The sequence below is a fragment of the Macrotis lagotis genome, chromosome X (assembly GCF_037893015.1).
Source record: "Macrotis lagotis isolate mMagLag1 chromosome X, bilby.v1.9.chrom.fasta, whole genome shotgun sequence".
Lineage (NCBI taxonomy): Eukaryota > Metazoa > Chordata > Mammalia > Peramelemorphia > Peramelidae > Macrotis > Macrotis lagotis.
The window spans coordinates 220,824,732-220,838,584 of record NC_133666.1 but is presented as its reverse complement, the minus strand read 5'-3'; the positions used below and the strand labels follow the sequence as shown (position 1 = coordinate 220,838,584).

At 42.8% G+C, this 13,853-nt stretch overlaps 2 long non-coding RNA genes across 8 annotated transcripts in view; one reads left to right on the top strand and one right to left on the bottom strand.

Moving 5' to 3' along the window:
* LOC141502508 (uncharacterized) overlaps positions 1–3,450 on the bottom strand; it is a 93,457-nt gene extending 90,007 nt beyond the window's left edge. For all 7 annotated transcript variants that reach the window (XR_012472564.1, XR_012472560.1, XR_012472565.1 and 4 more), the window contains exon 1: positions 199–3,450. This is a non-coding gene — a long non-coding RNA (uncharacterized LOC141502508). The remainder of the gene's footprint in view (positions 1–198) is intronic.
* Positions 2,603–13,853, top strand: part of LOC141502509 (uncharacterized) — a 13,563-nt gene continuing 2,312 nt past the window's right edge. The window contains exons 1-2 of the long non-coding RNA XR_012472567.1: positions 2,603–2,738; positions 3,969–4,107. This is a non-coding gene — a long non-coding RNA (uncharacterized LOC141502509). The remainder of the gene's footprint in view (positions 2,739–3,968; positions 4,108–13,853) is intronic.

Sequence of the window (13,853 nt, the reverse complement as noted above, 5' to 3'; positions counted from 1 at the left end):
ACTTCACCTAGGCTATTATCCCTCGAATGACATCTTTGAAAGAAAGCAGACCCCATTCGGCCTCCATATTCATAAATTGGCTCTGCTCAGGCCAGTCAATCTGGATTGATTTAAAAAGGCTTTTTCATCCTTCCAATCAAATGAAGTCATTGTTAATTAGATGCTTTCTGTTAACAATGTCACTCTTCCCGGAATTACCTGCTCACACTTAGCAAGCCGGCTAGGGCAACATCTGGAGCAGCAGTTTCTCTCAATCAGTCCCCAGCACAGCTTGGTTTCACAGTGGTGGTATTTCCTCTTCTCAATCCCTGTCTGAAGGAAGATACTATTCAGTGTCCTGGTAGCGATCTCCATGCCAGCGCTATAATTTAGAGGGGATTACAAATATCTCTGGATAAACTCCTGATACTGTATTCTCTCAAGATCTATTTCTGTTAAATACACACAGCGGTTTCTCAGCTTTGGAATCAACCGCCTTCAGGAGGAATGTTTCTGAACTAAAACGCGAACAAAGTTGCTTTCCGATAGTTTGCACCCACTCAAAACCAAAAGCTCATCCCCCCAGAAAGCTAGGTTTAGGGGTCTCCCTCCACGCCTATGTGACCTTCTCCCTGATACTGCCAGGTGAACATCTGGCAAGCTGCAACTGACTCCGTGCAGCACAGATTGCTTAGTCGTTTGCTGGTCTTTGAAAGGAAATGCTATTTCGAAGAAGCACTAGAAAGATTTCAGCTATTGAGAATGGGGAAGGGAGGAGGGAGGAGATGCAGACACCGGTTTTTTTTTGGGGGGGGGTGCGCTGTCGATCTTTCACCGCCACAATCTTTGCAGTCTGAGATGAGATGAAAACGGGAACCCGAGGTGCATCCCTGACTGCGTCTGGCAAACTGCATATAGGAGAAGAATCAAAAGGTCCCTGAGCCTTGGAAGAAATGCCCAGAGGGAGAGAGCCGTCTGCCTGGTCGGCTCTGGAAGCTCCTACGAGTTAGGACTGATAGGACCAGGCCTTCGGGCAATGGGACTTGTAGGAGAGATGAGAAGGGAATCTGGACCTTCCTTCAGGGCCGGTTGGCCCTTCTTACCAGGCTTCCTACCCACATGTTCCAACTCCGCATTCCTTTCTGTCCTAATCAGTCCTACTGATGACATATTCTTTTTTATTCCAAAAGCACTTCTCAGTCTTACCCTTCCTAGAAAATACACAGAGTTCCACACACTCCTCTCACACCAGTTTTTCTACCCCCATCTCCCCACTATGTATCTGCAGGATAAGTTCTAAGAAAGCTCAGTCCTAGCTAATGTGTTTGTTCTCTTGCTGGACCTAAACATTCTCATCTCACCTGATACTGATGTCCCTTCTTGCACCCTACAACATCTCTATCATAGAGAAGAAACCAAGCTTGCTCAGAAAACAGAACCCTATTTCCTCTAGGCAAAGGGGTTTCATGTATCCCTAATCTCATGGTTGCTCCCAAGATGCAGTCTCCAGGAAGAGTGGAAGGATAAGGGTGGTGGCAAAAAGGCTCCCACTGAATAGGACTTGATTTAGTTTTCCATAAACTGGTATTTCATTCATAAGAGAACTCATGTTCAGTATAGAGGTAGAAGAAGACAATGTTATGTGACTTGAGAGAAGGTGTTAGAGACGATTTCATTGACACATTGACAACTCGGGTGAGCAGGCTGCCTCTTCCAGTGTGGTTGGGCACCTTCCCTACTATTTATAATCTTAGAAAACTACCTAGATTTCCGGGAGATTAAGTGACACACGTTCAAAATCACAGCCAATATGCAGCAGAGGCTGAAATTGAATTCTAGTCTTTCTGGCTTCAAGGATACTTTTTTCCATCCACTATACCACGATGCCTTTTAGGGCAATCGTCAAAGTAAAAGATGTCATTTGGAGCCTCCTGCCTGCTAGTCAATCTCGTGACTTGATTGGGCTGGGATAGTGCCCCCAAAGATTCACAGAGGAAAACAAATACAGGGTTTTGAATCTAAAGACCATCAAAGACTTAAAGACTTAGTTGCCTCTGGCTTTTTTCAGATTGATTGAATAGCTCTAATGAAGGGACCATGGTCAGGAAATCTAGAGTGGGAGGAAGAGGGATGAAGGAAGGGAGTCTGCTCTAAATGCCTATGATCTGACCTTTGTAAACAGGAATGATCTAGCACTGACATGTATCAGATATCTTGAAGGCTATTTATCTAAAGCTGTCCTAATTCAGACTGTAGAGGGGATAGAACACATATGGTCAACCAATATTTACATCTTGATTTTGTAACGAACCAGCATTGAAAGACAATAAATGATAAAGTTAGGCTAAAGGACGAATGGCAATAAGTAGATAAATCTGAGGGTTTGAATTTTAATCTCCAAATCCTTGACTCCCAGAATTTCTTAAACCATTAATAACCTGATGCTCCTCAGCCCTTCACAAGGTCAAGTTAAATAAGTTTCTCATAGTTGTATCTCTCTTGTTGGGAGTTTTGAGAGGGAAGTGGACAATAGCAGCTGAAACACCTGCAATCTATCATTGCAATAAAATATGTACAGTAATGTGGAGTCATTTCTCTTTCCGCTTCCAGAGGGAGCTCAAACCTGAAAAATCAAGGTTAGCATTCTCCAAACTGTAAACATTTTCAACTGGAGACACTGCAAAACATGAAAGGGAAGCTTGCAGCCCTAACCCCAGAGAGCATTAACAATTTCGAAAAGAAAGGACGGCCTGGTTTACGTAAGATTCTGTTACCTTTTTAAAAAAAATAATAAATTAGGGTTTATATGAACCTAGAACAGGACATGTGGTTGGGATCTGCCTCTGAGGCATTTGGGGCAGAGGAGTTGGGAACTGGAGGAAGAAAAGAGAAAGAATAGCAGGTAGAATGGAGAGAAACAGACAGAGAACACAATCATTTTAAATGCCTACCAAGTGCCAATCATTGCACTTAAATGCTTTAATCTCATTTGAGAGAGACCTAATTATCAATGGGCAAATCATAGTTTGAGTTGAATTGGAAGGATTTTTTTATGTGAATTTTTAATGATTATTTTGTAGTTATGGAGTTCATATGTAACCAAGAAATCTTTGCTATGTTCGCATACTTAAGCGGTTTATCAATTCTGATATGTTTTGAAGACGGTCTCTAACCAATTCACATACCTGTCTCTGAGGGTTGTGATATAGTTGTGATATACCTTCTGTTGTGATATAGTTAAAGTAATGTCGATGTTTCAAGTTACTGACTTATGAACACTGAGTGGGATTCCATCCAAAGTTGGTACTTCTTTCTCGGCTTCCAACCCCTTACCCAACAGGCGAAAAGAGATTCTGTGCTGTCAGGACAGAATCAGTTTAGAATTTAGGGTTTGGGATTTGAGAAGGGGATGGAGTGTGGCCCCTCTGAAAGTATAGCAAGTCCCTCAAGGTCAGTCCTGTCCCTCGAAATTCCAACCCCCGCCCCCACCTTCCAACCCCACTAACAACATGCAGCCTGTCTGCTCACCTGTTCTCCCTGGGCTCTCTCACCTTGGTCCCGCCCCCAGACTCCTCGAGGGTTGTCCCCAAAAGCCTGGTGTGATTTCCTTAACCCCTTTCTGAAGGGAGAAAGTTTTGCTAGGCAAATACTGGGTACTCGGTGTCTGAGCCAACCAGAGCCAGGACTTTCAAACGAAAGACACAATCAGTTTGATCAGGTACTAGTTACAAATGCTCTGCCTTCTGATACCTTGATCTCTTTCTCCACTAACCCCAAGCCGCCCCCATCCCAAGAAAAGACAAGGCCAGTGTTTGGGTTTGTTGTTGTTGTTTTTAAGTACATTAACGGATCATTGTGGTCTCCCTTGTCAAGTCATTATGCCTTTATCCCCACCAATTAACCACACCTCACGGGGCTGCTATTAAGAGCTAAATTGAGCTTAAAAAGTGAGATATCCCATTTCATACAGATGTTGTAATCTCCCGCAGATAATCGCGGCAGACAGCCAGAGAAACACTGAAGGCAGGCCGAACTCGCTACTCTGGAGGGATGCTGGTTCCCTCAGAACCAACTTCTGGGAGCTAGAGAACTGGTGTGCAGGAAGATTAGCTATCACTTCTGGGCGAGGTGAGAGAGTGAGTAAACTGCTGGCTTTAGGGGTGGCTGGATTCTGAAGGCTGTACATACAGGCTGAAATCCCGTCAGAGAGGCCATGGGCACCCGAAAGGGCACGTGCCGCGGAGCATTCCAAAGAGTGAGTCGTGCGTTTTTACGCAAGAAGTTCAGCTTAAGGTTTCAGAGTTAGGTTTGTCCTTGCTCAACTCTAGGGTTGCGGGAGATTTAATTAGGGGAGTTGACTGGGTGAAAATATCAGGGAGTTGAGAATTAGCCCGTTATATGCCCTTCACTTGTTTTTCTTACCAGGTTAGTTGAGTCTCCGCAAGCAGGGCTGAAACCCCAGAAAGTTCGACACAGGGAACGGGGTTGCAAAATGGGGTTCGGGGTGTTAGTTGGAAGCAAGCTGAGAGCTCCGAAGTTGCTTTAGAAGTAAATGGAAGAATGTGAAAAGTGGCGCTCTGAATGAAGAGGATTCCCCCAGAACAGACGTGAGCACCCTACGGTAGCATTCTAGATTCTTATCCTAGCCACAGTCCCGATCTAGATCCCACCCCTGCCCCAATAGCTGCAGCTGGAGGGACAGGGGATTTCGGGTGTCCAGGACCCCCTAAAAGGGTCTGCAGAGCTCTACTCCTTGACCCTCAAAAAAGGACTTGGGCTAGAGCGGGCCTGCAGGAGGAGGAAGGCTCATCAGTGTATCCTGCCTTCCATGACTTAGGTTTCACTCTCAATGTTGGGTACAACAAATTTAGTCAAGCCTAAAGAGATTAATTTTCCAGAGTAATCCAATTAAAAGATTTCTAAAGTAATCTTTTGCAAAAAGAAAAAAAAAGCGCAATGCCACTAAAGAGGGCTTGGTGACACTGATTTATCGCCGGCATGAAATGAGTGGGCAGGACTTTCTCCCCCTCCCCTTGATGGAATTTGACCAGTACATCCTCTCGCTGCCTCCAGTGGAAAATATATTTGCTTTTCGGAAAGACACCCATCCATCACGCCAACCTGTACATCCGATGATAATATAGAGGGGAGTTGGGTTGCTTACAAGCACCATAGACTTTTTAAAGTGCTAATAGATTTATGGTCTCTTTTTCGACGCCCATCCAGAGTAATTAGCACATATGTTCTAAATAGATGATAGTTTTGTGAGCAATAAAGCAATTACCCATCGTTGGAGCTGACAGTTCCTCCAACTAAACTCCAACCAGCAGCTAATTGGAAAAGTCATTTCAGCTCCATTGTCTGCAATTAGTCCTGCTAAACTACTACACCCCAACTAGCTGGTTTGAGGTTAATTTATTCCCTCTTTTTATTTTCATTAGAAGAACCTTGCCAAAATAGGACTTTGCTATTGCCCTTCAGGATTTTGCCTTGGAACTGAGGAGAGACGTGAGCACACTGGGGATGGGGAGGGAAGCGGGGGTGTCGGAGCACTTCCTGGGCTCCTTTGCGGCCCGATAATCTGGACCAGACTGAAGAAGGGTGTACCTCTTGCCTAACCCTTTCTGCGTCCAGCAGTCTAAATTCTGAGTCTAAATAAAATCTCTTCCCTAGCTGGCAGCAATTAATTCGGTTAAGTTTCATGTTTCTAAGAGTCGTTTTTCTTCCCTGGCATTAAAACTAGTCTTTGATGACATGGACTCTGAAAGTGGCCCCAGACTAGGCACTCCTCCCTCTCCTGCTCCACCCTAGGGAGAAATCTGGTTCTTCTAGGCAGCACCAGACCCGCAAGAGGAGCAAAGGAAACCTAAGTTACAGTTGACTCTCCTCTGGTCTGAACTCTCAGTGGGAAAGTAGAAGAAAGGATTTTATTGTTGACCCTTCAAATTGAGAGGGAACCTCAAGGCTCTTGGGACAGAGCCACACCCCACAGCTTCTTCCCTTCCAAACTTTGGGGCTTTTTTAAATTGTGTTTGTGTGTGTGTTCGTGTGTGTTTCAAGCCACACAGGTCTAGGACTTGTGCACAGTGAGTGGAAAAAATGTGTTAAACGGCGGTTTGATGCCCCACCGGAGCTTCCAAATATCCAGCGGCTGGGATTCTTCTACTTAATTTAATCTTTATTGGACGGGGCGACTCCTTCGCTCTTATTCACCCGGAGTACGGGGGGAAAAGTATCAGTTGGGGATGGATGGGGGAGGGTATGGAGAAAGTGGATGGTGGACAGGGTTGAAGCTGGAGGTTATGGTACCTGCAGACCCTCGGGAGAGATAGATAGAGCTCAGGCGAAACAGGTGATCTAGGTTTCTGGAGGTTGGCGGAAAAAATTTCCTCAGGCTCCCTACCCCAGGATCCCAGGGTCCGAGGGTTCGGGAGGAGGGAAGGAGGGAGATTTGTGGTTTGGGATAAGAACTTGTAGCCCTAGCAACAAAGTATTCCCTTATAGGAATTTAAAGCGAAATGTCCCCAGGCTCCGAGAGCAATGAGAATATTACAAGAGAGGAAAAAAGGGATAAAGCCCTCGGGAAGGGAGTGGGGGGAGGGGAGGAGGGAAAGTTGAAGCCCCTTCAGCCCTAGCTATCAAGCATCTTTTTCCCGACAGTCTCTCTGTTTAAATCCTGTAGATTTCTCCTCCTAGGAGTAAATATAACAATAACTAAAGAGAATAACTCGGGTGAGATTTTAGTCAGCACATGAGACTTGCTGAAGTAATTCTGATTTCAATAAATTGCAGCTAATTGCTCAACTTCAAGGAGACGGCGTTATGTATTTATAGCGAGAAAAGCTAAATCCGCCTAGTGCCAGATTCCCGTCTGTTCCCCTCCACTATTTAATGTTTTAACCAAATTAATAACTAAGGTTGCACACAAAGAGGAAAACGTATGGAAAAATTACATGCAGTTCTTTGCATTCCTTGTACATCATCTCCCACTTGTCTCTTACTATCCCTATATCTTAGGAGAAACAATTCAATGGAAGTGTCCTTTACAGTTTAAAATAGAAACAGTCGCAATTTTAAATAAGAGATCTTGAAGTTCCTCTACCAAGCCCTACAATCTTCCGATGGATCATATAACCTATAAGGGATTTAAATAAAACATCCCAGAAAGAAAATAAGAATGGAGTTGCCAATGGAGCGCATCACCTGAACTTGATAAACAGAGTCTCTTCCTCCCTATTTGTGACTCGGGTAAAATATCATTTACCCAAGGATATATATATATGTGTGTGTGTGTGTGTGTGTGTGTGTGTGTAATATGTAATGTGAATTGGATAGCTTTGTATATATGTGATACAAAGATCTCTAAGGATAGATGGAAAGGGATATAGGTCCACATTCGTAATAGGGAGTCTACTCCTATATATTTATTCACTTCTAGGGTAAAGGCATTTTCGTTGCTCCCATAGTTTCTTTCCATTAAGAGCGATTAGATGGTGTCTATTCAAAGTTGCTGATCCAGAGAGAAAATAGGAGTGGATAAAAGGAGATTTCAAGTGACCTCCTCGTCCCTTTCACACCAACCTGAGCCCCAGAATAGCCAAGGATCAGCTAACACAAAAGCTTTTCCCTTTTCCTTTCAGCCTCAGAAGATTCCGTGCAAGGGGTTAACAATAAAACATAGAACTCTCCCCTGGTTTGGTTGGATCATGCCATTGGAATACTTTATTAACTGCCCCGTCGAGAGGCTGCTTTTTTCCCCCTAACCTCTTTTGAAACGGGTAAATAAAATATACGTAGCATGGTAAAAAAAAAAATACATAATTATTTACAGCTGTCTATGGTTTGCACGAACTATTTGTTATGATCATTCTATACCATTTAAACTTTATCTATAGCATCTACCTTGTTCGCAGTGGTTGAAGATGTAATAAACATATCTTACTGCTGACAGTTTAAAAAAATGTTAAGGTTTATTATTTAGATCAGCCCTTATGATGAAATAAATTGAATTGCATTACTGCTGTAGTCACCACCAGCAGCCTTGCTGGTTTAAGATTCCAACACTTTTGTACTGGTTTATCTCATAGGCAGAGAAGAAAGTGATATGCAATACTTAAACATATTCTAGCGATCTTTAGTCAGCGAAATGTCCAACTCAAATTTACTCTTGATGGTCTAATCCCTGTAGTAAAAGAAATAGGGGCTGTGACAGGTACCTATTAAGGGAAATGATTATATAGTACAGTTGATTGTATTGTCAGGACAATCTAGCAACCTTCCAACTCACTTCAAAACTTCAACTTTTCATCCAAAATCAGCCCATTTTTCTTGAGAAGCACAACCAGGCTGTTATTTCGCACAAGTCAGGTATTTTCAAATGTAAAAGCCTAGAAGGTTTGTTTTTGTTTTGTTTTGGGGTTTTTTTTTGAGGGGGTAAGGGTGTTTGTTATTCTATAAACAAGCTTTAAGGATATGACTTGATTTTTATTTTTGTTTTTACTTTTTATTCTCCTCCAAAGTAAATATTTGTTTCTAGATTTACGAATATACTGGAAATGATTGTCACTGCTTTCTAGTGGAAGATTTGATTTGCATAAAAAGGTCATTGCTATGCCCTCTTTCAAGTAACCTCCAGAATGGTACTGATCCTCTGTTCTCTAAGGGAAGTGGAAAGGGGGGAGGATTTCACTTATCCTGCTTGTTCTCAAACACTTATTTTAAATGCCTAGTTTGGGGTAGAAAATGAAGCTGTTTATTAAGTTAAAGCAGGTCTGCACTCAATCTCTGAATGTTGAAACTTAGAGGTGATAAAGAATAAAGGGTCAGGCTGACAGACTGATAGATGGCATAAATAGATCTATGATATAACTACCCAGAAAGAATTCGTGGCTAGACTAATAGGAGTAAAGCTCTCAACTTGTTCATTACACCCCTATTTTTTCCAATGACAATAAAATGCAGAACTTTTTGTAGGTCAAGAACTATAAGCTCAGCTTAGTCTCAGGGACTATGGTTTCTTCTGAGAGAGAATAGGATTTTTAAAAAAATAATTAAACCATAGGCATATATATGTCCTCTCCCTTTTGTCTCCAAAAATGCTAAACAAAATACATAATTATAAATATGTCTTCCTTATCTCCATTCACTTCTGGCATTAATTCCATGTTAAGAGACACTAATTGATTCAGCACCTTTAAAATAAGCCCTTTCATTAAAGGTCTGCCTGGGGATCAGAGAGACTGACCTTTTTTTTTTAAGTGGTTGCCAGTATGTTCATTTCTCTAGATGTACTTGATAACACACAGTTACTCCTATTATCTGACTCCTAAAAATAATGTAGCTTTTTAACGGTATGACAGGAATGGGGTAGGAAAGAATTTTTCACAAGTATCTGGTCTCCTGAAGAGCATCAAAGTTCCAGAAATGAATTTAGAAAAATGTTGTTACAAGGCCACCTTTGTTTGGTGTGTTTCACCAAAAGGCCAAAATTAATGATTTGGCTGGATGGGTTTCTTGAGAAAAAATACCCATATCAAAACATGCATAGGGATTAGTGAAGAATGATTCAACAATCAGTTAACTGTAAGAAAGATTTTGGGAAAATATTTAATCATACTTCACTGTGTTTAGAACTCAGTAATCAATCTCCTGGGGGAAAAAAAGTAAATCTTCCTGTGTCAATATATTCAACATATTGTTCGTTCTCTCTCTCTCTCTCTCTCTCTCTCTCTCTCTCTCTCTCTCTCTCTCCTGTTTGTCTTTCTCTCTCTGTACATCTATCAATCTTTCATATACACTTTTTCTAATACAAACAGTTTACTGAGATCCTTATTGGGAGAACTGGCTATTCTCTGAAAGGTTTAGGTTTATTTGTTTGTTATGTTTTAATTGATTTACACTCTGTGGGGATACCAGCAGAACAAATGATGGGGGGAAGGGGGGGTCAAGATAGGGTATTTTGACCATTTAGGAAATATCTTCCACCTCACCATCTGGTCTTTTTTTCTTTGACCTTGGAGTTGACCACACAAGGAACTATCTCTTGTCCAAGCTGAGTTCAGAGGAAAGGCTTGTAGGGAACTGGAAAGAAGGCAAAAGCACCATGAAATATGAAATTCAGAGGAAATTCAGGCTAAGAATGGGTATACCTCCTTAGAGAGGCCTAATCTGATAGATCTTATAGAGACATCCAAGCTCCATGTGAGGTCAAGCAATATCCCAATAAGCTGACCCAGTTGACCCAATTCATAGCTGCAATGAGATAGATGGCAGTGCACTGTGGAGAAAAGAATTTAGGGAGTCGTTGGGAGCAATCAGGTTCAACTGCACATAAAGGCTAGTCTGGACAGGAGAAAGGAGAGAGACAAAGGACACTTAGCTTTGACTCAGTTTAGGACTCTACATTGACTGGAAACTAAGTCTGATGAGAGAATCCTGGGGAGAAGAGCTTAGAAGAGAGTCCAGCTGATGATTGAGAAATTGGGTACCTGTGTAGATAAATACAACCGAGAGGTGTTTGGAGTTCTGTGGAGTTTATTAACATAGTTACCTTCTTAAAATAGTGGCTTTCACTATATGAAATAAGCAGGTGTTATTCCCCTTAATTTAATTACAGTGACTGTATCTTTCAACTCAACAGGCTAAGAACTATGGGAATGTTAAGTTGAAAAAGTAACACGTCTGGGTTTCAAAAGTCCCAGCATCACTGCCTCTCCCCAGGACCTAAGCTTCTGCTTTTATCTTTCATCAGCTGGTGTCCTTGTTTGAGAGAGGCCAGGGCTGTGTGAGGGCAGTTGGAAAGTGTTTCTGCATGGGAAGACGGAGAAGAGCAGATGAAATCTGGAACAAAGGGTGCTAGAAAACAGAATTAAGGGGTCAACTGAAGTGGGTCTGCCTGGCTCAGCCTGGCTTGGGCTGGAGCCATACTAGGAGAAGATCAGTGCCTCTGGTTGACAGGCCCTCCCTCGACTCTCCCCATCTTGAATGCCACCCCCCCGTCTCCACTGAAAGGGTTTTTAAAAGTTGATGCAGATGCAACTCTGAGAATGAGGATAGTGTGATGGTTACACTTCTTTTAGAAGGAGGGAAGTGCAAACAGCTGCTAAGAAACTGGGCTGTAACCCTGGGGACCAGTTTCCTGTCTGACATAGAAGTTGAGGCCAGCCTTGGCCTAGGAAAGTCTTAAGATTGCTTCCAAGGAATAATCAAAGCAAAAAAAAAAAAATAGTAATCTCTGATCTAGGATTTGGAGAACATGACCCTACCTGACCAGACACACATTTCCACTTACTGCCCACTTCAATCTAAAGTTCTGTTTAAACTATGAAAGGCCTGAACTCTTTATTGTGATCTTCCAGTTTCTAGAGCAAAAGTCAATGTGAAAGAGAGTGAGAAATGTCATATTTGGTCCATCAATCTGGCTCCTTGGAGGGCTGTACCCTTCCTGGGCCCTTCCTGTTATTTTTTTCCTTAGAGTTGCTGCATAAGGAGATCAGGTTGACAAGGGTTGTCCCACCCCTAACCAAGTGAAACACTGAAATTCTGCCACCACACCATTGCTCTATCATATTGAGTACTTGTTTTGCCGTCCCACACAGCACTAGCAAAACAATTATTCTCCACTCCCTGCCTTTCTTTTCTCTGAACCAAGTCTGTGCTTCTAATTTTAGAATATGTACTTTAAATTTTTTAATTGATGTTATTCCTTTTTAATTCCCTTCCTCCATACCTCTAGTTCAGCTTCAATATTGGCCTTAATATCCCTTTTGACCATCCTACCCTTTATAACCACTTCAAGAAAAGAAGAATGCAGAAGGGACTTCTCTGACACAGGATAGTCTGAGTTTCTCTCCCCCACTGCTCATTGAAGCCCTTTTCTCAGTTCCGGGTTTTGGTCTGGTAGAGATTCTTTTAATCTGTTGACTCTATAACCCAGATAAAAGCAAGCTACCATCGATCTCTTCCATTAGGTGGTCATATAATAAACAGGACAGGTGACCCACCAGGGCATTCTCCTGTTTATCCTTGGTTGTTGAAGACCTGGCAGCCTTATAGTCACCACTACAAATCCTACTCAGTAAAACCGTGGAAGTTTATGTCTTCATTGCATCTGTATGTATAGCATTATCGTAGGGCTCTGCGTGTATAAATGCATCAACAGATGTTGTATAGGATGTGTATCTGTATCTGTGTGCGTGTCTTGAATCTGGACAGATAGTACCATAACTGTCTTACATCTAGAAGAGCAAAATGTAGAGCTTTACTTTAATATCAATTAAATTATGCAACTGAAAATTGTAAAAATATGACCGAGTTGGTCCCCACCATTCCAGCTTTCCCAGACCGGAGACAAGTACAACCCGACTTGTTATCAAAAGGAAAAAATAAAAAGTTCCCACTCCAATTCTTCTACAGTCTGAAGGCAGTGATATTGTAAGGAAAGAGAGATAGATAATGCAGCCTTCATCACCCCCCCCACCATTAGCAACACTGAGTTTAAGGGGGTGGGGTGAGAAGCAGTACTTGCCTGGTGCGGGGCAGGGCTTGGCCGGGTCTCTCTGGTGCCAGCTGTGAGCGATCCAGGATTCTGGGGAACGTCGGCAAGTAGAAGGATGGGCGCTTGCTGGGTCGGTTCATCTCTTCTCTCTCTCTCTCTCTCTCTCTCTCTCTCTCTCTCTCTCTCTCTCTCTCTCTCTCTCTCTCTCTCTCCCCTCCTCCTCCTCCTCTTTTCTCTCCTCTCCCTCCCCTTCTTTCTTCTTCTCCTCTCCCCTCTCTCACACACTCAGTCCCCCCCCCCCCTTCATCTCCTCTGTGTGTTTCTATCTTGCTCCGCTTCTCACTCCCAGGCTCTTAACAGTCTGAGTAAAATCTAGATCGTATACACAGAGCCTGGTGGGTTTTTTTTGTCTGATTTAATCTTGTTCGTTTCACCTTTTCACTGACCAAGAGACATGAGTGAGAGTTTATTTAGGGGGGAGAAAGAGAGAGAGAGAGAGAGAGAGAGAGAGAGAGAGAGAGAGAGAGAGAGAGAGAGAGAGAGAAAAGGAGCCCACTGTTGCATAGTCAATAACATCCTTTTTATCAATGCAATATACAATAGGGGCGGCTTGGCCCAGAGAACCCATTGAAAATCTCCTCATTATTCGGGTTGGGGGGCTTGTGGGGACAGACAAATCAAACCGTTTATGTTGCTATTAAGAGTGATCGGTTCTGCTCATCGCCAGACCATCCCACGCTTCCACTATTTCAGGTTTGAAAGACAGGAGAAATATTAAGCTCCCTTCACTTCAGAAAACATCACAAATACACCTCTACTGGGAATTGAAAAAGGAAACAAGCGTAAAAGAAAAATCCGTCTTTATCAATAAAACGTGGATATTTTACATCCACTTTTACCTGAGATGGTGTTGGATTTCAGAATGCTTTGGCTGAGACAAACTTTTACGTTATCCCGAGTGGAGCGCCTACTCTTTGCTTCTGCTTTGTCAGACACTCACAAATACACTAGAGCCTCTTTGAGCATGTTCTCAAAGGTGAGGGGGCTGAGACTGAGGTATTGGAGCATATTCAACTAATAGAAATATTCTATTCTCCCAGTACAATTTCTCAAGTAAAAAAAATTCCATTGAAAGAAATTTCAAAGTGTTGTCTTCGGTTGCAGTAAAGGCACAGGCTCTGTGCGAAAAGGAAGGGGTGAGGGGGAGGGCGGTAAGTGAAGGAAGCTGCCCTTTTTAAGCTCGAAGTCTGTCCGCTAGATGGCAGGCAGCTCCAGCTATTCTTCCAGGCAAAGGCGGCAGGGGGAGAGCCGAGCTTCCTCTTCTTCCTCTAACCAATCACAATCGCCACCCCATTCTCTCTCTCTCTCTCTCTCTCTC